Source organism: Ambystoma mexicanum, chromosome 10, assembly GCF_040938575.1.
Source record: "Ambystoma mexicanum isolate Mex_15411 chromosome 10, UKY_AmexF1_1, whole genome shotgun sequence".
NCBI lineage: Eukaryota > Metazoa > Chordata > Amphibia > Caudata > Ambystomatidae > Ambystoma > Ambystoma mexicanum.
Window position 1 is genome coordinate 970,608,824 of NC_090932.1, and position 27,867 is coordinate 970,636,690.

Sequence of the window (27,867 nt, forward strand, 5' to 3'; positions counted from 1 at the left end):
TCGATGAATTGTGAGTCCGGCGTTTTCCAACCTGCCCAGTAGTGTCTTGAGTCTCGTGATGTGTTCCTTGGTGTCCGGTGCATGTATTAGGATGTCATCGCTCACGTTCAATACCCCTGGTATGCCTCTGATGACCTCCTGGATGGTCTGTTGAAAAACCTCTGCGGCCGATGATATGCCAAAGCTCAGGCGCTTGTACCTCCTCAGACCTAGGTGGGTTGAGAAAGTGGTGATATAGCGCGACTCTCTGTGGAGCTTAAGCTGGTGGTACCCCGCCTTTAGGTCTACCTTCGAGAACACACACGATCCAGTGAGGTCGGTGATGATTTCATCAATTGTGGGTGTTATGTGTCGTTCTCTTTTTATGGCTGCATTGGGCAGGCGCATGTCAATGCAGATCCAGACTTTTCCCGGCTGTTTGGGCTTCCTGGTGACCACCATCGGGGAGACCCACGGTGTTGGTCCCGTGACTTCTTCAATAATGCCAGCGGCTTCGAGTGACCTTAACTCCTTCTCAACCTGTTCCCTCATGTGGAACGGTGTCCTTCGGTGTCTTACCGCACGTGGTTGCACTGATTGATCAATGGTCTTTCCCTTGAGACAGCCTATCCCCTTCTGTAGCTTGGGGTGTTGCCTGAGGAAGTTCTCGACCTCGGACGTGTCGTCAATGTGGCATATGAATTTGACCACGCCCAGGTCTTCAGCCGCATCTCCACTCAGCAGGCTTTCAATTCCCGCCTTGACAACATAGATCTTCGACCACAACTTCTGTTTGCCATGCTCAAGAGTGGTGCGGAACCTCCCGATGACTGGTAAGGGTCTCCGACTGCCGTAGGCAATTAACCGAGTGTCTGTGGATTTTAGCTCGGGTGGTGGTACGAGGGTTTGGAAAACGGTGGTTGGCATGACGTTTACCGAGGCCCCCGTGTCAATGGTCATCTGTATGTCCTGGCCTTGTATGTTGACCATGCATTTTCGTCGCCTGGCAGTTCTTTTCGACGGTGCTGGCCCTTGGTTCAGTGTCGATAATAGGTATACCTTTCGGCCCTTTCCTTCGTTCTCCGTGCCTGCTGTTTGTCGTAGGGCTGAGAGGTCATCCCCTTCCTCTTCCGTCGAGGAGTTGACTACCGCAACCCTCCTCGCGCTGGCTTGTTTCTTTTTTTTCGATGACCCTTTTTCCTGCGGAGGCTGTAGTGGCGTGTTCGCTGATCTGCACACTTTCGCGTAGTGATCCTTCCTGCCACATGCTCCGCACGTGGTGCCTTGCGCCGGGCAGTTTCGCCTTCCGTGCCTTTGACCCCCACACCATCCACATTCTGTTGGTCCTGGTGCTCGAGGCTGCCACCTGTTCTGGGTGTAGCCGCTGCCACTTTCGCTTCTCGTTGATTGTCTGTCCGAGATTTGAGCGACCATCGCTGTGGAGAGTGACGGCTGGAGTTTTTGTAGGGTCGCTTCTATGTTGGCGGCCCTGGAGTGGGCAAGCTCCCTCTGTCGACCCAATTCCAGGATGCGTTGTAGAGGGATGCCCTTTTCACTGAGCACGAGACGCCTCAGCTTCTCCGAGTGAATTCCATTTATGATTTGCCTCCTAATCTCCCTTTCAGTATTCGTAAACTCACACAACATGGCCAGCTTCCTCAGCCTCGTGTGGTAGGCGTCGAGAGTCTCATCGGTGGCCTGGATGGTCATGCAAAAGATAAAAGTTTCATAGTCTGGGTTGAGTTGCAGGAGAAAATGTGCTGTTAGCGCGTCCTTTGCACTCCGGTATGCATCTTGGCCGTCATCCACATCCAGGGAGTTGAAGATGCGCAGCACCTCGTCGCCCACGCTGAGGAGTAGATGCGCTTTCATCTTTCTGGATGACGTGATGTCCTTACATTCCATGGCCATCTCAAACTTTTGTAGCCATAGCTGCCATCTGGGCCCACTGGATGATGGGTCTGTGAATGGGTCGAATGGTTGGATCAACGTCGACGAACTCCCCTGCGTGCGAGGCGGTGGTGACGCCATTGACAGGTTTGCCGCCATCCTGGACGGTGTTGAGGGTCCAGGGGTAAATGACCCAGTCGTCATGGTGTTGCGTGCGCTTTGCGTGCGCTTGGTCAACGATTCTCCGCCCTCTGGGTTCGTGCGCACCCTGTGGTGAGGCAGTGTCCCACATGGTGACAGTTCCTACCGGCACTTGTGCTCAGATTGATTGGCGCTTCGTGGCCTGTGTGCCATGCAGGAGACGTTGTGCAGATGATGACCGGGAGAAAACAAGAAAAAAAAAATTTCACCCCCTGAGGATGAGGTGTGGGAGGGGAATGAAGAAACATTTTTTTTTTTTTTTTTTTTTTTGGGGCGTGGGGGTCACGTGATCGTGGGGGCCACCACCGGGTGTCCAAAAATTTACACAGAGCGTCCGTGTGGCATCCGCGTGTGAAGTGGTGGTGGAGCGTGTGTATGCTCGCTCACTTCCTCGTCGCCATTGTTACGAGCTGTCTCCCCGGAGGCCCAGCACGAGGGGCTGGCTCCGGTCCAGGAGGCCGCGCGGCCTTGAGCGTGGCGTGGGCAGGAGCGCTGAATAAACACACGCACACGCTGATCTGCATTCGCCCGGAACTGCCTCCCACTCCAGGGGGCGGGGCTTTTATTTAGCTGCCCTACGTCACCGCGCTGCGGGACGTAGGGCGGATATAACAGTGGCGAAAAATGAAGAGAGGTTAGAGAAATATGCTCAGTTTTTAATAACTTGCTTTAGACAGCATCATTTTGAAAGAACCGGGTGCACGGCGACCCTTCATTTTCCTTTCATTTTTTGCATGCCAAGCCTGTCTCTAATTCTATTTCCATGTAACCTTGGTAGCTGTTTATCATAAAGGCTCTGCGATATCAGTGTAAAATAGGCCAAGAACAGGCAGCGTCAGCATTTCCGGTAATTAGTGGCTTCATTTCGGCAGTGTCCTGCAGTAATGAAATCGGAAATCATAGACAACAATACCTTCCAAATGGTGAAATCCATTTTTGTTTACGGGAAAGAAGACACACAGATACACCACTTGAAATATAAAAACACACACACACACCATTGAGTCCTTAAGTAAGCATGAGTCCCATGAGTGCACTTTTTTCTTAGGAGTTTCTCTTTTTCAGTGCTGCCTGAAACTGCCTTAACTAAAACCCATGAACAAACTCACTTTTCTTCTTTTAAACCTTCTTATTGTGTAAATCAGTATATTTTACCTCGTTAAGCTGGAAGAAAAAGCAAAACTCTTTATCACCTACTCACCTGCCGACTAAATGTGAGTGTATTCGGTATGACTTTGCTCTTAAGCTTTTGAAGTTCTGTATGTACACCATGTCAGAGAGTGTTTTGTAGGACCCACCCATGCAGTAGTAGATTGCCACTATGTATACCAGAAGCAACAGAAACCGGGCCGGGCGGTGAGTAACGAGGAAAAGAGGGGCAGGATATATGGAAAAGTGGAACACTCAGGATGCTGACTGCAAAGGGATGGAGAGGGAGTGAAAGGGTAGTGCATTCCACATGAATGGAGAAACATTAGAAAAATTAGAAATACACACACACATCCTATTGTACCTATGAACTTCTGTATCTATCTAGCTATATATAATCTGTGTTCACATCAGCAGCACATGGGGGTTTCGGGGGGAGGGCTTTTAGTTAAAGTGTTGCAGATTCCAACACTAACGATTTTTAAGAGTTTTGTTGCATTAAACTATTATCTTAACATCACTTCAGCAAAAGGTTTTTCTCCAAATTTCAAGGAAGTTCTTGCATTGAACTGATACAAATCTTGTAAAGTCAGAGAAGGCCAAGGCAGAAACCTGTTGCTATATCAAAATAACTCAAGTTCCAAGAGGGACCAGTTGTGAACTTTAGGGAAACCAAGAGACCGACCCATTGTGGAGCTTGAAGACAACTAAAGGCTACAAAAGGTCTGTTGAGAAACCTAAATACATCCATGCTCTGTCTGAGAATGACATGGTCTAGGCACGACCTGTTTTGTGTCCAAAGCTTTCAAGGCAAAGGGATGCTCGTGTATGATTCCTGGAATACCCCAAAGTGGGGGAAAGATCCTGTGATATAGGTGGCCAGTGGAGGGGCCTACAATGCAGAGGTAGTGAAACAGTATACCTGGGAGAGTCTAGAGGTAAAACAGAGCCAGAAGGAAAAGGCCACACTGTGAGTAGTTCTGGAGTGAGCATTCACAGGAACAATTTTACATGTTAGTTCTTTTTGAGCATAGGGATGGACTCTTAAGAGTAGGTTTAAGAGCTATTCTGTTGGAAAAAGTTTGGAAAATTTGTGTTGTTAGCATAGTTTGGTTAGCAGGTCATGGGGATTACGGTAAATTCATTCAGGTGGCAACTTTGTTTTGGAACATTGCGTTATGGATTTCGATGTTCAACGACTTGAAGATTAGGATTTTGGGAACCTTATCGCTAAGAACACCAATGTACAACACCAGATGAAAACCCTAATTTTTTGCTTTATCCATCCTTGACACCGTTTCATGAGAGTAAGCAGTTATTGAAGAAAAACCCTTTATTAGCAAGGCATTTTGATCTAGCCTGCTCCTAACTGAAACTGGAAAGATAAATACTGGTTACCACTGTAACGTTCTGCGTCAAGGGTATGATTACTCAGCTTACCACAGACCAAATTCACACTTGAAGTTTACATTGCAAATAGGTTACACACTAAATGTGGCCCTCACAATGGCTACAACCAAAAAAAGGCAAGGATCTATGTGATCCGACCACGGCTGATTTTACCGCGACGAAAAGTTTGCATGAGAAATGTTCGAGCCACAAAAGGTTAGTACATTTCCCTTGCAAACACACGTAGAAAGCCCCTACATACCCACACACTCACAACACACCCCCACACAACCCCACCACCAACATACCCACACCCCACTCACCTGTCATTGCGTCACGCTGTGTCCCTGTGGCGCCAGTTCCCTTCTCACTTCCGTGATTGGGAACCGGTGCCGCAGGATCCTTATTTTTCTTTTTTTTTTGGGAGCTGCAAGGTTTTCCCCCGCAACACCCGCTTACTATACTGAAAAGTATAGTGAGCGGGCTGTTGCGGGGACACCCCTGCAGCCCCTGTTTTCTTTAATATATATTTTTTTCAGGTTTGCTGCGGGGTATCCTGTGCAACACCTCGCTCACTATACCACACAGTATAGTGAGCGGGGTGTTTTGGGGGACAACCCCGCAGCCCCTGCAGTCTTTTTAAAAAATGTTTATACTTTCCTACAATGCTACCACCAAAGGTTCGAACTTTTGTTGTTCAAACCTTTGGTGGTAGCATTTTTCAAACTTTTTGTACGGTCGGACCTTTTGTTTTCAGTCCGATCGTACAATACCGTTTAGCAACAGTGAGGACAGGCCTTGACCTGTATCAAGTGCATTAAGATCATGGCATGATGATATTCAGGAATTACTTTATATGCAGGTCATAGCCTTGTGGAATGGACTTGGGTCAGAATCCTAAGGATTTTATTTTCACTCATAATGCACATACACTGAGATTAGAAGCAGCATAGAGATTGATTATACTATTCATATACCTAACATAGATGATGATTGCACTTTTTAACATGCAGATGACACATCAGATTTGCCTGCACCAGTGCTCGAAGTACACCCTCTGTAGACTCACGCATACCTATTGATTGAAGCATATTTAGACCATGGGCCTGATTCAGAGGTGCATGTTAAAATGGAAATGTGCCAAGAGACACTGTCAGGTGTCTTGACCCACGTTGAACTATTATGCTACAACATTTGGTGCTGTGGGCTTAGAAAATCCAAGATGGCCGAAAAGCCCACATTTGCGCCAGAATCCAGGAAAACCGCGCAGTTTTGCGCACACCAAAATGGTCGCCTGACCTGCCACCCACTAGTGCAAGCGTGATGGGCCAGAAGCGCCATGAGTGAAACGTGGTGCCAAAGGAAAAACAGCAGTGCCTGTTAGCTCAAAAAGCGCTTTGAAAGCACATTTGTTTCTCTGAAATGCAAGCTCAAAATGCCTATTCCAAACATTGCAAGATATTCAAAAATCTCACTGAACACCAGCAGACATTTGGCAGAATGTAGTCTTGTGTGCATACAAAATCTGGAAAGATGAAGAGCCTAAAATAATGTTCATAACACAACTGGCTGAGCGGTGGATGTCAGCAGCTTAAGTGAAATTGGACTTAAAGCCACTAAAATCGAAATGTTTAAAATAAATGAGTGACCTACGGTTGAGTGTCACATAGGTTGCAACTGTTTAAATGTCATAGTTTTGAACTTAGAATCAGCATTCTAGCTTCATGTGTCAAATTTGTACGTTTGATTTGAATGAAGAAAAACTGGAACAAAAGTGACATTGGGCTGAAGCCTGGCTTAAAGGGACTGAATTCTGCCCGGCAACTACCCCGACAGGAGTTGAAACTTGCCCAGCAACTGTTCCCAGGCCTGGCCTGAATTCTGCTGCCCCCACCAAAAGGAGATCACACCTCTCTGATTGAATCAGAGGAGGGGCACCTGGGACTGCAAGGGAAACAGAACAATGAACTGTCCTTGGCTCAGGCAAATGTTAAATTAGGGGGGTCGTAAATGGCTTCCTCTTGGAAGAAACTGGGAGGAGCAGTGCCTCTGTGAGCAAGCTGAGCTTGGAGGCGGGGACAGACAGAAATTCCCCCATGTGCTTTGCAACCTAAACCACACCCATCTGGGCCAGAGCATAATTTTAAAAAGATGGTTAATTCATAGTACGAAAGTGTCAAAATTATATCAATAATATCATGATTCCTGTGATTTTTCTGTGCACATTTCAAGAGGTGTTAGGACTCCGGACAATGTTCTGAGGCCGAACCCCGCTATTTATTAATATTGCAGACACTGTGCTTACACTAGAGAATTGAAAACTTATTGTAATGTACTCAGGGAGGGGGTGTACCTCTGTGTACATTTTGAGGACAAACCAATGTTGCAAAAGCTACTAAAAAGCACAAAATGTTGTCAATTCTGAACCCAAGCTTGCAGGAACATGGGGCTTGATCAGAGAACTGTCTTAATTCATCCATCATGTGTAATGTATTTTCAACAACTTGCGTATCTGGGAAATATGTGCTGTGGGTAAAATTGATTTTTTCCCAGTAAAAGCAAAGGGGCGTTTCTTCAATAGATTGTAAAATGTAGCAACACTCTGACTCACAACTCTGTTCTCCAGTGAGAGCACAGAGAATTTTCCAGCCTATCAGGATCCTCAGAGGGTTCGGCATAGAAAGTCAGCCTTCCCACCCATTTTCAAAAGACATAAAAAGGACCACTGAAATCCAGGAAGGGACATTCACTTTCCACTTCAAACTGATTTCTTGCAAAGCATTTTTCCGGACCAGACAATATCCAGAAGACTCCAGAACCAGAACTTAGAATCCAGAAGCTAGAACTTGAAGCAGAGAGGCCTAGTCCAAAAGCTGAATCCTTCTCAGCAGGCCTCAGAATCCAGCAACCTAACCAAACTATTCAACAGCCGGGCGAGCTGTTTGATTCTGGCTAGAAACTGTGCCAGAACCCAGAAAGCAGTGATGTATCCAGAGAGATCCAGAAGACCAGATCGCTGTGCAGTGCTAAGAACTTTTGCCAGAACCAGAGATCCAGACCAGCAGAGCAGAGCTGACCCAGATAGCTGTGACTTCAGAACCAACCGCCCGGAGTCCAGTCCAAACCTGTTGACCAGATCTGTGACGGAGGCCCATTCCTTCCAAGACTAGGAGTGCGTATCCTGAAAACTGTGCCAGAACCAATCTCTTAGTCTAAAATAATCTGATTCAAACCATTTTAACCTGTCCAGAACTGCATCATAGAAATCGTGTGTCCATTCTCTGATTTTAAAGCTGCGAAAGTGTCATTTGCCATTCTGAATCATTATTTCATTTCTGAAAATCTACCTCCACAAAATTGTCCATATCTTTGGAACCGCATGTGCTAGGAACGAGATTTAACTTCCATTTTAAAGCTAGGATCCTGAGCTTTCCAACACATCCAGAACCGACTTTCTATTCCTTACAGTTTTCCCGTACTCGCGCTCGACGCACTCGGAAAAAGTGCCACGAATTGCAACTAGCTGAATTTCCCTACTTGTAAAAAAATAGCTGCTTTTGTTTGCATTGCTGAGATTCGTTTCAACCTAATAATCCCTCAGGAATAATTGGTAGTGTTGACCTGAACCAATCTTAAGTAGCTATCACCTACCCTGAATCTTCTATAAGGAATTAAAATCATTTTTAGCATATTTTCACTTCAGTACAAATCACATTCAAAATATTTCTGCATGTTTTAAAAGCATACCGGTTGCTCCAAGATGACTAGAATTTGAACTGAATCTGTATCACATTTTGATTGTATTCCTGAAAACTGTGTGCTTTCCTTCCATCTCTTTATATTGCATAGGTGGGAGTGAATTGCCACAAGGGGAAACGTGATTATATTATCTCTTGTTGAAACCATATCAGTTTATTTCTGTACTGAATTATTTTCCATCATTGAATTTCCTTGAAACCATAAAGCATCCTCAGCTATCTTATTCTTTTTATACCAACTCCTAAGTGATTAGAAAAGTGTGCTAGTGTAACATTATCCATTGTTGATCACTGTCATATTCTTAAGTGTGCTATCAAATATTAATTTATTTATAAAAGTGTGATATATATCTTGTTTAATTTTCCAATAAATTTGTAAATTGCAAAACAAACCTACTTCTTGGCTCAGTGAGGTCAGGGGATTCAAAGAGAGGGGCGTTATATAAGGGTTTATCATCCAGATTATAACTTGTCATAAAAATATATAAATAAGGGCTTCGCTTGGGCATCCCAGGCCAGGCATTGACTTAGTTGGCGTGCTGAATTGAAGTCGCTTAACAACACTTTTCCATGAAGACATGCATTCCGATGTATTACGGGAGTGGCAGCAATAAATGAAGCTCGTCACTCCTGTAAAGCGGTCATTTATGGCATGGCACAGCCTTGCCAACCACCTCACATGGGAGGGGCTGGTTAGGACGGCACTCAGAGACCAGAACACCCTTCCTGCAGCAGCCAAAGATTTGTTCATTAATGGTACCTTTGGAGGTGCCGTTAAATCCCAAAGCGCCCATTCTCCCATTATGTAGATAGCATTTCTCAGACTGCAGCATCACTCTTCTAAAAACCTTCTTAAATTAGAAATGTGGCAGTCTTTTGAGAAATGCTTGCTAAGCTACTGGAGCACATGTTTCCCCTGAAAAGATATTTCCACCCATCCCAGAATGATGGTGTTGGGATCTGGAGGGGAGAATGTCATCTTTCCATGCTATATTTAGCACATAATCTGAATCAGGGCCCTTAATGCCAAACATAACTTTACTTGGATTTCTGATAGGCCTGGACATTTAGGGGGTAATTCATAGAATTCAGCGCACAAGTGGCGCACGCGGCTGGCGCACAGTGTGCGCGTGCGAATCCCTGCGCCAGCCGCGTGCGCTAAAATACATTTCCGCGCACAGCGTATTCATGGATTCCAGCCACCAAAACCAGCCGTGGCGCACAGTGGTGCAGCGACCCTGCAGCAGCGCCAGTTACGCCCCCAAGAACGCCCCTTGCGCAGGGAAAAGCCATAAAAATCCCCAATCCAGCGCAAAGGGCTGCGCTAACCCTGTACCAGCACGGCAAGCGGGGAACGCTTATCACTGGGGATTGCAGGAAGTTTCACACGCGATTGGCCCTGTGCGAGCGGGGTACGTGTATTACTGGGGTGCGCGGGAAGTTTCACACGCGATTTCAGCTGGGTACGTGTATTACTGGGGTGCGCGGGAAGTTACACACGCGATTGGCCCTGTGCGAGCGGGGTACGTGTATTACTGGGGTGCGCGGCAAGTTTCACACGCAATTTCAGCTGGGTACGTGTATTACTGGGGTGCACAGGAAGTTTCACACGCGATTGGCCCTGTGCGAGCGGGGTACGTGTATTACTGGGTTGCGCGGGAAGTTTCACACGCGATTTCAGCTGGGTACGTGTATTACTGGGTTGCGCGGGAAGTTTCACACGCGATTTCAGCTGGGTACGTGTATTACTGGGGTGCGCGGGAAGTTCCACACGTGATTTCAGCAGGGTACGTGTATTACTGGGGTGCGCGGGAAGGTTCACACGCAATTTCAGCTGGGTACGTGTATTACTGGAGTGCGCGGGAAGTTTCACACGCGATTGGCCCTGTGCGAACGGGGTACGTGTATTACTGGGGTGCGCAGGAAGTTTCACATGCGATTTCAGCAGGGTACGTGTATTACTGGGGTGCCGGGGAGTCCCACACGTGATTTGGCAGTGTGGGTCCTCCCAGGTGTTCCCTGTACACCCGCCACAGCCCCTGCAGGCAGCCCACACCACAGGGGACTACCCTGCATCCCTGGTCATGTCCCGCAGGCAGCCCACCCAACATGGCCATGCCCCCCAGCAAAGGCACATGTCTCCTTGCACTACTGAACACCAACTCATGTCCCCTTGCACCCCCACTCCCCAGCATTGCGAGGCACCTGCCAGCAGGCCCCCACTCATGTCCCCCTGGACCCCCACCCCCCAGCATTGCGAGGCACCTGCCAGCAGGCCCCCACTCATGTCCCACTCATGTCCCCCTGCACTCCCACCCCCCAGCATTGCGAGGCACCTTCCAGCAGGCCCCCACTCATGTCCCACTCATGTCCCCCTGTACCCACACCACCCAGCATTGCGAGGCACCTGCCAGCAGGCCCCCACTCATGTCCCCCAGCCAACACGTCATCACAATCTAGATCCCTGGCCCTTATGGGCAGCCTCCACATGCCAAACACCCACCCAAGTATTGAATCCACCCACTCAGAATTGCCAATTACATGATACAACCCCAATGGCAAGTATGTAAATGAACACATGTCCCTCACATACACAGAATGGGTGTAAGTGAATGTCAAAACCCATATCATGATATGCATGAAACCAATGATATGATACTACACATTGAAGTTTGATGAAAAAAATGTATTAAAAGCAACATAAATGGGATTAAAAATAAACAAACGACAATGGGAATTAAAAACAAAAAGCAGAATGTCCGTAAAATAATGAAACACCACAAATCATAATCCAAAGGAAAGGTGTCCAAAGTCACAGTTCAAAAAAGTACATCCAAGGGAAAAACAAAACTGAAAACCATTGCTCATGGGTAAATCCAAAAATAAACCATAATCCAACAGTCAACTATATACAGATAAACAATTCAGGGTCCATGATACCAACTGAAGAAATGAAACCTATCTAAAAATACTACCTAATAAAAAAACTATATACAAAAATGTGGTCCATTGTCCAAAAGGTCCAAAATCAAGAAAAAAGCAAAGGAAACCTAACACTAACTACATAACTATTTACAAGGGCAGCGGGCTAGTCCAACGGCTCACTGGATGTTGTCATGGGCCAGGGCATCATCGAACTCCTGTTCAATGGCTTGGAGGCGGGCATGTTCCCTGGCCCTGAGGTCTCGCAGGGATAATGCAGTGTCCAGCTCCAACTCCCTGCAAAGACCCTCGAGGCACTCAGCCCGCCTCAGCGCCCTGCGCATGGAGTTCTCCGCCCTGACCATTGTGAGCCGTTCCTCCTCTGCCCACTGCCGCTCCGCAGCTATCTGCTGGCCCAACCGCTCCCACATGGAAGCCACTCCCATGCCAGGGTTTTCCTGCCCTCCGGCCGATGCCTGCACCCCTGATGTTGATGGCCCCGAGCCATGATGCCTCCCACGTCAAGCCTGCCACTGCCTCCGACGCAACTGCCTGTGCCAGCACGACGGCATCCAGGCTAATGGAATCCGCCGACGCCGTCGTGCACGTGCCCTGCCCGATGATGCCGTCACATCCTCCATCTGCTAGGGTCCAGTTGCTGGTGTGTCCACCCCTGCTGGACCTCCGACTCCCGACTGTGGCAGGAATGGGATCCCCACCGAGTTGGCTGCATTGGTTGGGGCAGGGGGCCCTGGTGGCATCTGGGCCGGAAGACGGCATGGAGAACGACTGGCGCATAGCCTCCACAGAGGAGGAGAGGGTCGCCAAAGTGCCCGACACATGTACGAGACCCCCGACCACGTCCGCTCCCAACTGGGCCACATTGGCACGGTGCTCTTCGTGATGACGTGCGTGCTCCCCCCGGGAAGCACGCACCTCATCACGAATGACACCCGTGCGCAACGCGACACCAATCAGGATCTTCTCCATACGGCCAGGGGTCCCCTCGTCCGCAGGTGGAAGGGAGTCAGATGACATGGACATCCCCCCTACCTGAGGACGGGCCTGGGATGGGGCATCCCTGCTGGTGCATGGTGGTGCAGTCACAGTGTCAGGGACAGTGACATGCACAGGCACCTTCACTGCGACCTGTGCTGCCTCCTGCCCCTGCCCCTGGACTGCACCACTTGCACCAGCAGGGATGCCCCCACCAGGCCCCATGTGCGGCTCAGTAGCGGCCTCCTCCTCCTCTGTGGAAACCACCAACCTGGATGGCTCCACACCGTCTTCCGCCGTTGCAAGCCCCTGTGGGGGCTCACCCACTCCTTCCGCTGCAGCCGTGGGGGCATCCCCGCCGCTTTGCTCCACAGCGCCGTCTCTGCCCTCTTCTTCACTTTGCGCTCTGTAGAGGGAGACATAGAACACAAGCATCAGGGTACTGTACAATGGTCCCCTAGACAGGAAGCAATAGCAGATGAGTGGCACTGTCAAAGATCACTTCCATCATGTCCCTCCACAACACATGGGTCAGTGCAGGCAAAACACATGCATAACAGGCATGGCGCATGCTATGGACATAAGCAAACATGTCCAAGGGACTCTTGAAACATACAATGTTGTTTTTGAACTCACATGCATCATGGGTCATGCCTATCACATTCACACACTTCACCGTACTTTCACCCATCTGGACTCGTACACCCCAGACACAGTGGATGCAAGGATAGCTAGGCTGCATCAGTGAATCTGAACATTGACACAGACATGTGTCATGCATCCATGGCATTCACAAGTCACAGACACACAGGTCAGACACACAGACATGGACACCATACATGTACATGGCATCATCACCCATCCCTCACCCTCATCCCCACCCATGTCCAGGAACAGAGACTGGCATGCTCTCATGTGTCCATTCCGCATAGGGCTCCCCATGTAGCATTTAAACACATACACCAACCGTGTGCTTCACACATTACTGGTCTCACATACATGACCATGATGTCCCTGCACACACACACACGTACATGGCCTATGTCACACATACAGGCAAGTATCAGACAACCAGCACACTGCAACATGCCCTGTCCCACACAGCAATGCTTAGCCACTTACCGCTCGACTCCAGACGGGTCTGCCTCTCAAGGACCTGGACGTGGAGCGCTGGGGATATGCGTTCCAGGACCCTCATCTGATCTTCCGACAAGTGGCCCCGGCGCCCCTTAGCATCCGCTGCCTTCAAGAGGCGCCGGGCCTTGTTGAGGGTCCTGGACCTGAAGTCCTCCCAGCGCTTCTTGACATGATGGAATAGTCGGACTGCCACCCCATCCGCGTTGATGGCAGTCATGATGTCCGTCCAGATCCTGTCCCGTCCATCCTTGTCGGCGCGTGATGATCCGAAGAGGGCATCATAATGCCCCAGGACATGCTCCACCAGAACACCAACTTCCTTCTGACTGAAGCTGGTGGCCCTCTGCCCCACTGGTTGGGGGTCGCCAGTGGTCTCGGATGGTGTTTGCCCCGACATGGCGACCCCCGAGGCAGGCGTGGGTGGGCAACTGGGTCCTGGGGTTGGGCTGTGGAGCGATGGTATCCCAGTCGGGAGTCTTCTGTTCCAGCAGGGGTGGACACAGCAACTGGACCCCTGCAGATGGCTGATGTGCAGGCACCAAATGGCAGGGCACGGTGGCAGCAGGCAGGCAGGCAGGCAGGCAGGCAGGCAGCAGCAGATGGCTTGTGGGAGGCTGCTCGGGGCTCTGGGGGAAAGTAATTCGGCCTTTTGGGCAGGAGCGTGGTCTTCCGTGTGCTTACGCGTGGCCAGCTTGATACGGAGTGATTTGGCACGTGAAAATTCTGCACGTCAGCGTGTAATTCGAGGAAAGGCCCTTAGCGCGTAAGCGCGCCTGCACACATACATGATTTCATTGGACAGAAGGCCCTTCAAGCGCAACGCCTCTGTGATGTGACGCGAACGGGCCTGCACGGGCGTTTCAGCGCGTGTGAAAAACTGCAGGCCCGCGTGGGAATGCATGTAATCCGAGGAAAGGGCCCATGCGCGTAAGTGACGTGACGCGCGTGGGCGTTTCCCTCAGCACGGGTTAAAGGTGAGCGGGGGCAGCAGTTCACTGTACATGCCTTTCGTGGAGACCGACGTGTGTTGCTGCTTCCTGTTGTTTCGCGCGCCATCACAACTTCACAGATATCAAGGACGTATCTCTTCTTTTGGCGGGGGTATTGGCTACGCTTGTTTTTCTGCATTGCGCTAGTCAGACGGTGAGTCGCACATGCTATTTTTCCCACTGCGGGTGCCCCTGTGTATCGCACCCATTTTCAAGGTCATAGTAGCCTGCGTGTCCCTCGCGTACGCGTTATTCATGTTACTGGGTTCCACCGCGTACTGCGGGAGGTTGATTCCACGCACGTAGGCTGCAGGGTTGCGTGCACGTTTTACTGCAGTTTTGGGGTGCCTGAGCGTTGCGTGACCCGTCACTACATCACCGGGGTCACATACAGCCTTGCAGGTGCAGGGGGTCTGTTAACATCTTGCTTCCCACCCCCTTCACCCCAATTGCCCAGGTCAATTGTGGTGTACACCTCCCATTGGCACTACTCCATCTGTGCCACGGTTGGGAGGACACCAAAGGTGAGGGGCGCCTCAGCTGGGCGTACTCATCATGGCAGGCCTGGTCGGGGACGTGGCCGTGGTGACCAGGGAGTAGGGGGACTCCAGGGTTTCCAGGGCGGCCACAGAGATGAAGAGGCAGGGGTGCGCCACTTGAGCACAATGTTGTGCCATGTGTCGGTGCAGTCATGCCACCACCCCCTGTGGTTCCGGGGGATGCAGCTTCTGCATCTGGCACTGGCGCCCGTATGACCCGGCAGTCCGTTCCATCGACTGCCGCGGGCCCAAGGGTAGTGGTAGCTGCAGGTGCAGCTGTGGACACCGCCACCCAGGCTCAGGGTCTACCAGCGAAGGCTGCGTTGGCACTTGAGGAGCCCTTGGTAGATTTCCAACAGGCCAGCAGGGAAACCATAGGGGCAGGCAGGGCTGCTCAGACCAAGACACGTGTCCCTGGGGCAGTTATGTCATCTGCTGCCCCGAACAGCCGGGTGTTGGCAAGTGCAGGGGCAGATGCACCCAACAACACCCCGGTTGTGAGTCTGCCAACCAGGACCGTTGCGGTCAATGACCCTGCCACAGCGGATGTTGCTGCCCAGGGTCCATTAGAGGGCACCCAGATGCCACTGACACAAGTCAGGCCTTTGGTCGTCCCTCCACCTGCCACTCCCTTGGCTCAATCCACCGAACCCACGGGCTATACTGGTCAGGGTGGCATTAGCCAGCCGGGGTCTGTGCCACAGTCCAAGAGGAGGAAGGTTGCACCTGCAGCACAGGCTGGGACCCCACACACAACCACGACCTCCTGCACGTCGAGGAAGAAGCCTTTCTGCAAGCAGGAACTGGACTTCCTTGTGGACTACGTGTGGGGCCACAGCCGTGACATGCTAGTGGGTGCCAATAGTCAGACTACGGCTGCCCACCGTGACACCCACTGGAAGCATGTTGCGGAACATGTCAGTTCATTCGGCCATGAGGTGCGCACGGCGCAAGAGTGCAAAAAGCGTTGGAATGACCTCAAACGCAGCGCTAAGGCTAAGCGTGCCTCTAATTACAACTTGACTCTGGTGACTGGCGGTGGGCCTGCACCAGAGGAGGAAGAGCTCACTCCGCATGAGGCACTCGTTGCAGAGTTCATACCACCTGAATCGGTCGAAGGAGTGGGAGAGATGCTGGACTTTGATGCCCAGTCCAGTGAGTGTTGATGCGTGTTTGTTGAGGATGTGTGTGTTTCACTTGTGGGATGTGTTGTGCATGATTTCCACTACATGTGACGTGTAGATGGTTCTGATGTGTTAGTAATGCAATGCTTCCGTGATGCATGTCTGCTCTGCTGGATGGTGGACATGTGGCGCAGACAGGGACTGTCCGCATCACCACTATTGAACCCTACTGACATGCTGGTTACAAGTATGCCCCTCTGGTCCATGTTCCAGCTCACTGGCCCTTCTGCACGTGGTGTGGGGTGACCTTCCTCTCAGCCCAGGCACAATGTCATTGCATGACTGACGTGAATGTCTCCTCTGCCTGCATGCGGGGACTCCATGTAGGCATGCTCCCTTGCCCCTCCTCCGCCACTCTGAACCCCAGTTCCACCTTTGCACTGGTCTGCTTCAATCTTGCCAATGTGTACTTTCCTGTTCATGCGTCCTGTGTAGATGCTAACTTCCAACGTACAATCTGCCAGACATATGCCGTGTGGTACAGCCTTAGTACTTGATGCAGGGTATCTCTCTTGTAGTGTGCATAGGTCAGATGTCCCGCAGGGACAGAAGTGCCCATTCATGCTCCATGTGCATTTCACGCATGCCCCTATGTGTCCTTGACTGGATGATCACTGTAATACAAGTCCTGGGTGACATACATTGCATGGCATCTCATCAGCCTTCCCATGTCAACTGTGGCTCAGTACTGCGTTGCACACATGTTTAGGGTCTGACAATCTGTGTGGCTCACAGGCCTCAGCCTGTTTAATGGCCAATGACTCTGTCCAACTGTTGTAGTGTCTTCTTCAAACATGGGCGGCCTCCAGAGTTTTCATCATGTGTCCTGCTTACTGTCCCATCATCATTTTCAATGTTGTCACTTAAATCACATTAAGCTGTTGATGCCAGTCAACACTGCCTGTCAATACACAGGTGTATGGTCAGCCTTTTGATACCATGCTAGGCATCCCTGCTTTTGTACTTGGGTGGAGGGGTGCTTGGCTTGTAGATATGCTACACATTGAATGCACAGTGCACGTGATGCCTGAATTTGACCTTGCACTGCCTTCACATTTCCTGACACACACCATGGAGTTCCTTGTACATGTAGGTAGCGAGTGGCGTACACATTTTCTGCACTGCATAGACCCACTTCCATGGAAACTGCCACCTTTCAACAGGTCTGATCACAGAAGCAATTCAAAGTTGACCCAGCATGCATGCCAGGTTATATGTTGTGTGTCACATGTCTGCCTGATGTGTTTGTTGTCGGTGTGTGTGTGTTGTGTGCTTCTGACATGTGTAGTGACCTCTTTTCTCTCTATTTTTCAGGTGATGACGCAATGGAGGCGGAGGATGATGTTGTCATGCCAGACACAGGGTTGTTACCACTACATCAACCCGGCAGAAGTGGGGGTCGTGGGGTGGTAGGCCACGAAAACCCCCAAGTGCTACAGTCCATCTTGTCTCTGGCTGCCTATGACTCCAGCCTTGATGACAACTCTGACGTCCATGTCGGGTTGGATGAGCATCAAGTCCATGTGTTAGGGGTGAGTGATTCTGATGTGGACACTCCTCTGTCCGTGACACCTGCGCTGAGGGATCAGACAGTCTTGGTTCCTCTGCCTGTGGTGGATCGGGACGCAGGGTCACCCTGCACACCAGTCACTGATGTGCCTGGGACATCACGTCGACGGGGGCATGTAGTCGTGCAGCCGCGGACGGTGCCAACACAGCGAGGACACCCGGTCCTTAGGTCCCACGGGGTCAAGCCCAGCAACGCGGTCGCCGTGCGCAACCGCAGTATACTGAGTGGGAGCAAGACATGACTGCCAATTCAGAACGGCAGGGGGCAGCAATGGAGAACATCGCTGAGAGCATGGAGCATGTGGCCCGATCTATGCTCCCCCCTGCGAGGCAGGTGCTTCTCCAGCAGCAGGCGGCACGGTCCACGGCCCGCTCGCTCAGGCTGGGCATGGCGGCCTCAGACAGGGCACTCCAGGCTGAAATGTTGTCTCTGCGTCAAGCAATTGCTGCTCACGCAGAGGCGCACATGGATGCCCTGAGGGAGGAGTATGCTTCCCTCAAATCCACTCTGGGTGTCCTTATGATGTCCCAGAGGCAGCGGGCAGAGGAGAGGTTTGCACAGCTTGAGCGTACTATCTCAGCTGAGCTACAGGCTTGCCGGGAGGTGCAGCGGTTGTCCAGCCAGGCCTTGCAGGAGGAACTCCATGTTACACGTGCTACCTTGCAAGAGGAAGCACGTGTATCACGTGAGGTTCTGCATGCAGACCTACGTCACATCGCCACACAGAACCAGGCTCACCCATCCGGAAGACTTGCTGCCGACAAGGGGCAAGCTGCAGCTAGGCGTGGCCAGGCTACTGTGCTACGTCCTCCTTTCCAGGATGAGCCAGACTCCGACGACCATCTATCTCCCACATAGGTCGGGCTGTGCAGGCGTTGAGCCCATGGAGGTTTTTTTTTGGCTCAGCATCATCGCATGTGGGTGTTGAGCAGCACCCTGTACCTCCCCCCTCCTGGGTGCCCCCCCCGGGTCGTATGTGGCCATTTTTGATTTTTCTTTTAGTTTAGTTATTTAAGTTTCTGTTTGATAGTTAGTTTAATTAGGTAATGTAGGTTTTTCATAGTTAGTGTAATTAGTTAATAAAGTTTAAAAATGCTTGTCTATTGTGCTTCCATGTGACGGTGTGGTGCTTTGTGGCTTTTGAAGGCATCCACTGTCTGTTCCAGCTGGGCCCTTCAGGCTTGTCTTGTGTATGTGTTTGCTGCTTGGGGTCCTTGACTCACATATGCCACTCCTGCCTCCCTTATCCATGGGCTCACAAGGATGGTTCGGTGTGACAGCCTATTACACAAGGGCTTTGGACTGTCATATCTGTGGCATTTCTGGTGCTGTGTAACTTGTGTTGACACCCCTAGAGGGGATGATTGCGGTGTTATTGACCACTGTTCAGCTTTTGCTAGATGGGGTGTTTCATGATTAATGTGTACATTCATTGCTATGCATTGTGTAGTATGTTTCTTATCTTTACTGTACACGTGCTTGTTGCAATTCATGCCGTAGATAGTGTGTTCCACACTTTGGATGTGAAAGACGGACTGATGGTGTGATTTCTGATGTAAGTCTCTGACATGGTCCAGTAATGAGATGCCTGAAGAGACACACACAGATGTTTTTAAAGCATTAATCATGTGTTTCATGCCCTTTCTGCAGGGGGATGAGCCTCCAGACCACCTTTGCCAGCAGACATGGCCCATTGGACGTCTGAATTCTGGACACGTTTATTGGTGCCCACATGCACATGTGTGCACAAGCAGAGGCACAGGGATTGCAGACCTACATCCTAGAAATGCTGACGTGTTCCAAGGAACTCCAGGCAAGGTGAGCAGCACAGGGAGGCCACAACACAGCAAAGCTTGCACTAGGCCAGTTGCACATGCAGGCTTAGTAACAGCACTGAGGGTGAGCTTGGACGAATATTGGTGTTGAAGCACACAATACAGCTCAGATGTGTTGGTGGACTGATGGCTGTTGATTGTAAGGTTGTCTGGGGCACCTGCAGGGGCAGTGGCACATACCCTCCGGTACACCAAGGTCCATTGAGGCACTTGTATCAACCATGTAGCCTTCCGAGACATGGAAAGGAGCAGCTCATAGGGACATACAGCAAGGGACATACTCAGGTGCAGTGCATTTCATTTCCATGTACATTTTGAAACACGCACTGCCTACTTTGTTTTGGTCATGGTGGAACACGACTTGTTCTGAAGTCATGCCTTGCTATATGGGTCTGTCTGCTTACCCATGGAACATTGCATGTAGTGTGAATTGTGACACATTGGTGTTCCATTTGCCACGCACCCACCGGCGGCTGACTTACTGCATTGACTGTGTATGACCCATCACAGGGGTAATGTTACATATGCGTACAAAGCATCTACACCAGATTGTCTGTTTGTAGAGTAGTTTGTTGCCATGGGGCATATTTGGTGGTGTGTTTTTGTGTTATGGGCATGCACAGATTATTAACTGTGGCTCTCTTTGCAGAATTGAAGTGCTCCTGTAACCGGACCTGAGAGTGTGCAGGGAGGAGGCCAGCACTCAAAACCAGAGCTAAGTGTCTTGTTGTTTTTCTTTCAAACTGCTCTGCATAGGCTTGCTGGGGGGTGCACTAATGCATGGATGAATGTGTAATTCAATTTGGTATGTTTTTTTTCCCTTAATCACCCGGAGTCCTATCCAATTTTAAACCGTGTACCCTCTACCCGGTGTTCCTGCTTCCCGTACCTATCCAACCAACGTTCCCTAACCCTCTTTCCCCGCTGGGGTTGCGGATGCCTGTTTAAGCCCCAAACTTGCAGGCGCCAAAACCCTAGAGGGGGTGGTTGGTTCGTGCCACTCCTAAGCCTGGACTACAGAAGGCCATGACAATGATGTCCAAGTTTGTTCGGATTGTGTATGTGTTCATGCAGGTAGTACATTTTCGTGCATTCCCTACTTTCATGTGTCATTCCTCCTCCCCTCTCCTGCCACTCATTCCAGTTATCCAGTGTGCCAACACCTGTCCCGACTGCATATCGCTGACCCTCCTTCCCCACCAGGGTCTCAGAGGCCTGTGTGAGTTTGACCTTGCAGGCACCCGGGCCACGGTGGGGTTGGTTGGTTTGTGCCACTCCTGCGCCTGTACACGGGACCTGTGACAGTACACATCCGTTCATGGTGCAGCATTCTATGTTATGTACCACACATGGTTCACACCCTGTTGTGACATTGTTTTACTGTGCTACCTTGGTTGTTACATCATTGTGGTAGTACTTGGCCTTTGTGAGGTACTGCTACGTCAAGTCATCTACTGGAGGGTGTTCTGGTTCATTTTTCTGGCTTGGATTTTGTGATTTTGCAAATGACGGTGGACTCTGATGGTGCAGGCACCTTTTCACACACAAGGTGGGAGATGGTGACGAAGGGGAAGGGTGATCCTGTGGCCAGGTGAAAGTGAGGGTTGAAGGCTCCATGACCCAGGTGCAGTTGTTCAGTGGGTCATGGTCATTTGTGAGGGAGGGGGGTGTTTTGTTGTTGTTGATAGTTGCCTTGCCCTGCAGTGTGATGGGAACCCTGACATTGTAATTGTGGTATCCTATGTACATGTTGGGTTCTGCTGATCAATGCCTGTTCATGTGTTGTGTTTACCTTTCAGGTGTGAGGGGATAGTTGTGGTTTGACATGCTGGAGTGTACTCATGGTGAATGTTCACATGTGATGTGTAGAGGACACTGATGGTCACTTGATTGCACATGCATATGTTGAGTGCATGTCCTTACTGACCCACACACTTGCACTATGATGCACTACATGTACAACCACCCTTTGATATCCACGTGTACACTCTGTTTGCCTTCTGGTGCCCACTGTGTCCCTGCAGCACATGTTCTGTGACCAATTATGGATCCTGTACATGCCTAATTTGCTTTTTGATGTGGTTTGTCGCTTAGATGTGATGCTCAGGGTGTGCATCACACACAATAGCTGTTCACTGTGCTGTGCGCTGAGTAGTGTGTTGCAGGAGTTGGACACAGCACACAGAAGCTGCAGTGTTGATTTTGCAATGCACAATGTGCATGTAGACAGGCATTCGTTGTTATGTTACGTCTACAACTTTTGTAATGCATTTGGGAAAGACTTATTTTGGGTGGGATGTTGTTGGTCAGTCATTTCATCTGATTCCATGTCAGTCATCATTGTCTGATGCCACTGTACATTTTTGACATGGCAATGTGTACCTTATTGGTACTGTGTTGGTGTATGGCTATTGCTTGCCATGTCATGTTGTGGTTTGGGAGGGTTTGAGTGACATAACAGTGATGGTCATGGCCTGTTTTGCAGGTGTGTGTGATTCACACCTTGCATGTCAGGGTCAGCTGCTTCTCGAAGCAACGAGCTGGGGGTAGATCTCTCTCTGCGGCAGGGGCCTCCCTCTGGAACAGCCTTCCTGCCTCCCTGGAACTTGAGGAGAACCATCTCTGGTTCCGGAAGCACCTCAAGACCTTCCTCTTTGCTTCTGCTTTCTCTCTCCCTCTCCCTTGCTAAATTCTTCACTGAAACTGCACTGCATCTGCAACTGGGCCACTCATCGACCTCGGTCCCTGGCCCAGCCACTCTCCACTTGCACTGCCTCCCTGACAACCCCTGCACTGCGGGACTGTCTCTCTATCTCTACAGCCCCCCTTCCCAGCACTTGTCTGGACTTACCTTTGCAGTTGCCACCAGCTGGCCTATTTATTTGTTTTTTATTCTACTTACCCTGTACTGCACTCCCCCCTCCCCTTCCCCTTGCACTTTTCCCTTCCCCCTACCCCTGCACTTGCGCAATCTAAATGGCACCTGGCCTAGTAGTATTGTTGTCTGTCTTCCCTTGTTCCCCCCTCCCTGCCTCGTCTCACCTTGAAACACTTGTGTATAGGCACGTTACAAATGCCATATCATGTCATGTCATATGTCATATGTGTGCCTTTTGGTCACACAGGATAGCTTGTGTTTAAGTAGCTAGGGATGCAGACAATGTGGCACTTCCATGGCAACTATCTCAGGGTGGTAAGGTTGTGACAGTTGACTGTCTCTTTGTCATCATCGATTGTCACCTGGTATGTGCCAGGCCTGTGTGCACTCCGCAGGGGTGGGAGTTTAGGTGAAAAATGTGGCCACAAGCTGGGTCCGGGCTTCCTCGCCACGTGCCCTGTCCCCTCCCATGGGCAGCGCCTGTGCCTGTGGTTGGGGATGTGGGGGCACCACCATGTCCACCGGTACGCCCTGCCGTGTTGCAACATTGTGCAGGACACATGCTGCCACAATGATCCTGCACACTACTGGGGGTGCATAGAGTAGCTGCCCGCCAGAGCGGTCAAGGGAGCGGAAACGTGACTTGAGCACTCCGAATGTGCGCTCCACTATGGCCCTGGTTGCAATATGGGCGGCGTTGTATCTTACCTGGGGTGGTGTGGTGGGGTTCCGTATTGGCGTCATCATGTGGTTGCTCAGAGGGTAGGCACTGTCCCCTGGGGAGCTGTAAATGGTTGTGATTATTGGGGTTTGTGTATTTGTGTGTGTGTGTGACATGCATGCATGTGCAAGGGCATTTGTACTCACCTAGGAGCCAGGTGTCGCGATGCTGCCCAGCTTCCAGGGCCCGGCTCAGGGCGGACATTCTGTATATGAAACTGTCATGGGTGGAGCCAGGGTAGTTTGCATAGGCAGAGGTGATGATTCCCTTTGCATCACATACCACCTGTACATTGATGGAATGCCAGTGCTTGCGGTTTCGGTAGATGTGCTCAGTGGCCCTAGGTGGACGTAGGGCCACATGGGTGCAATCTATGGCACCGAGCACTTTGGGGAAGTGTGCCACCCTGTAAAAATCCAGGACAACGGCCTGCCTTTCTGCAGGGGTTCTGGGCATGTATATGTGCCTGCGGACTGAGGGGCGCGCTGTCATGATTGCCAGTACCTGGTGTAGCCAGCGTGACTGCGTGGCCTGTGAGACCCCCCCACTATGGCAGTAGTCCGCTGAAATGACCCAGTGGCCAAGAAATGCAGGACATTGAGCACCTTCTCCAAGGGGCTCAATGCTTGGGAGCAAAGGGTGGGGGATGTAAGGTCATCTTTCCACTCCCTGACCAGGGCTAGGATGATATGGGGTGGAAACCTATACCTGCCGTAGACCTGGTCGTCAGGCATCCCAAAAAGGCTTGTCCGTGGTGCGAAAATGCGTGCCCTGGCTATTCTCCTCCTCCTGCGGTGTCCCACGATCAGTGCTGCGACAAATGGGGCATTCATCGTAGCTGTATATACGTGTTTGTTGTTTGTGCGCACTTTTATACTGTGCGCGGGGACGCTTCAGCCTGCCTTTGTGTGGCGGACGCGTTGACGCCTGTGTGCGTCTTTTGCCGTGCGCGGGTTTCCCGTATTTGAATCCATGAATACGGGTTGTTCGCGTGCGTTTGGGCATTCCGTGTAGTTCCCTGCAGTACTTCCCCAGTTACGCCTTCTTTTTCACGCGTTATTCCCCATTCCGCGTGTTACGCCCACTGTTCCGCCCATTTTGGTTGTGTGCGCCGCACTATGTGAGCTTTTGTTGTGCGCGTAGCGCATGCCGTGTGTGCCCGCGTGCGCCATGGCAGGATTTGGCGCATGGACAGCGGGAAACACGCGCAGCGTCTTCCTTGAATCACACGCGTGCGCGTGCGCTGGGTTTCTCACGCTTGCGCCACCTTGCGCCTGCTTGCGCTGGGATTTTCGGCGCACGTTTGCTCCATGAATCGACCCCTTAATTTTACTGATCAAGTACACCATAAGAGGCGTGTATACCTTGCTGAATGCTGTTGCTGAAACCTGTGGTAATGCATTCAAAGTTTGCTGTATTGTTAACATAGCCTCAATTAACAGTTTCTCTAATGATAAGTGCTTTTTGCGAAGTAAAGTCTAGTAATCAGAGGTCTTACTGACACCCTGCATATTTTTTGGCCTACAGCCAGTGGTCGAAGTGTACGAAAAGAAGTAGTGGAACTATGTTCCCTGCTGGCATGCACCCACTCTAACCAAACTCCATCACCTTGCCCCCTCCCACACACAATACAAACCCCCAGACACATGCACCTGCTGTTTAAGGAAACGTTTAGTGTATTGCACTGAAAGTGCAAGTTTCAACTTCTTCCTACACTTTTATATTAAAACTAAACTATTCCGGAATGGTTTCTTTTTCAAATAAAAGTATAGGAACAGTAAAACTTGATTTAAAAAAGTGAAGGAGTACCGTTCCAAATCGCTCCTGCTCAATTCGACCACTGCCTACAACTATCCATCACCAATGACTGATAGGAGTTGTAGGTCAGTAAATCTGTAGTTTGAAATAGCAAAACTGCCTGGGTGAATTGTGCAAAATCATGTTTGGTCCCTGTACACTTGTGAAACATGACCTAGCCACATCTAATATGAGCCTGGCATACCCTAAAATCAGCACATAATAACCCTGGCTACCACCCCAGCAAATGAGATGCCGAGCTTTGGAGGTGCGTATAATAGCAGCAACGACTGGATGTCGTATCGCGGCTACGGGAGCGTTACTCACAGCACACTATACCCGCGGCCACAATGAAACATTTTGGTAAATTAATTACTGTAATTCAAACTTCATACAATAGATTACATATGCTGCTGTGATCTATTTTTGCAGTCTGCGTTTCATTTAATCTATTTTTAAAACTTAGAGGGTGAGCCATTTTGCAGAATGGACCGGGGGGATGCTTGAAACAGGGAAGGACAAAAACATTAGGATAAAACATGTAACAAAGGGAATTAAAACAAAAAGGACCATATATATTTTTGGAGTATTCAGGTCATAGGTTGCGCAACAGGGGCCGCAAAGATGTGGCTTTAGCTGAATTTCAGCAGTTTGGTTGCATTAAGTTCTCACCTTAACACCTCTTCTACTAAAGTTTTTTCCATGAATATATTAAAGGACTGTAGTAGTGGTTGTGTAGTTATGGTTTAGTTGCTCAACTCATAGGAAGAGCAGATTTTGTGTGGCTTATAACTTTGGCACCGTTTGATGGATCCTCACCATACATTGCAAAATAAGTATATTGCCACCTCTAAATGGCTTTGAGAAGTTTGGTTTGGTTTTGTCAAGGAGTTTCAAAGTTATAAACAAATTGTGCTCACGTTTACAGCCTAAACCGCTGTACGTATTTGCACCAAACTTGCACGAGGAGTGGCGGCTTGGTCCCGAAAGCGTGCATTTGCAAATTTGGTGTAAATCCGTCCAGTAATATTTTTAAAATGGCCAAAAGGTAGGTTAAAAAAATGTGTGATATCTGCGTCTGGTCTGCAGACTTATTTCCTGGTTCGGTATCTGCAGATGACTCTGGGCCAATCAAGGTGTGGTGTGGTGTTAGCAGACATCAAACACGCACAATGATTGGATGTTAATAAAGTGTGATCTGCATCATATTTTTTTTAATGGTCGCCAGGTTGGGTCCGCCGCAGACCACAGCCTTTCTCCACAGACAGCGCAATGAGAAATAGTCTGGAAAATACAGTTGGGGTTATTTTGTCACAATGTGTTTGGGAAGCGTGGGGAAGTGGACAAAAGTTAATATGGAGTTGTCTTTATAGGTGAAAAAGGATGTGTTGGTTCCCACCGAGTTTGAGGTCTATTTTACTGTCTGCGGGCATATGCTGAGCCGCAGACACAGGTGGACATGTGTCCGTGGATGCGATTGGGAGGGGTTCTGGGTGAGTCATGTTATTTGAAGGTGTATTGTGTTTGATATGGTTAAATTGTATTGTTGTGGTCATGGCCAGTGGCCAGATTCTTGGAGACAAGGCCTGCACCCAAGAATGTGGATGCTGGCCACTGCCCCAAGAATCTGGACACTGGCCACGGCCTTAGTATTATTTGTATAGTAATTGTAGGTAGTCTAGTGTTTGTAGTATGCAGTGTTTGTAATATGGTGGAACGATATCATTGAAGTGTATATGGTAATTATAATTGTACCACAAATGTGGACACTGTGGGCCTCATCAATACCGCCAATGCAAATAGAGTAGGGGTCAGGCTCTTACTCCCCATTTTGTTAAAAGTCCATAGGAATCTATGGGGCAGTATTGGCGCTACTACTGCTGCTGCTAATAGCGCCGCAGTAATAGTGCTGCAAATGGGCAGAACATGGCAAGATTTACCTCCAGCTCAAAGCTGGGGGTAAATCTGTTACTTTCCGCCAAAACTTGGCATTGGGTGGAGCGGTAATGCAGCGGTAATAATGTTAATGCCACATTTTTACCGCTCTGCCTAACCACTGATGAGGCCCTTTGTATGGTTACAATATTTGGTCCTTAGTGATTTTGGCTACATTTGTATCTTGATAGTGGGGTTGGATGCTTTGTTGAATATTGTAAGATGGCTGCAATGTGGAATTGTTAGGACTGGTGAAACGATTAATACTTTAGCCTTAGTAATTATGGCTACAGTAATATGCTGAGGGTAATTGATACTGTGTGTGGATAGTTAGTTGAATATGGTAAGAATGCTGGAATCTGTGGTTGTTTTCTCTGTGAAGGAAAAAAGTAAATTTTGTTAAACAAGATACTTTAAAACCTTTAATTATGTACAATTGTGAATATACATTTATTTTTTCGACCCTCATAAATAGTACATTGTGGGTACTATGTTTGGTACAACATTTGTGCATGGTACACTTTTGTTGTATTAACAAGAAGTAATCATTGGGTCATTGGAAAAAAAAAACTTCATGGTGGATTAAAGAACCCTACTTTATTTATATACCGTTTGTGGAATTTACATGCTTTTAAAGTATGTACATGACACAGCATACATGTGTGTGGTAGTATGGATGTATTATGTACGTATAAGTGTGATAGTATGTTTGATTTGTATTGTAATGAATGGTATAGTTAAAGAAGTTAGATACCCGTTGGCATATTCAAACTCTATTGGATTTTAGTACTACTATTGTAGGACCATGGATGTATTGTGCAAGTAGAACTGTGATGGGATGTTTGAAGTGTATTATAATGAAGAGTATGTTTAAAGTAGTTAGATACCCATTGGCATAGTCTAACAATGTTTTGTAGTATATGTTAGTGAGTACATTTGGGTTGTAAGAATATTAGGTAGGCATTTGTCAGATTTGCTCGTAACCTATGTTTTGGAGT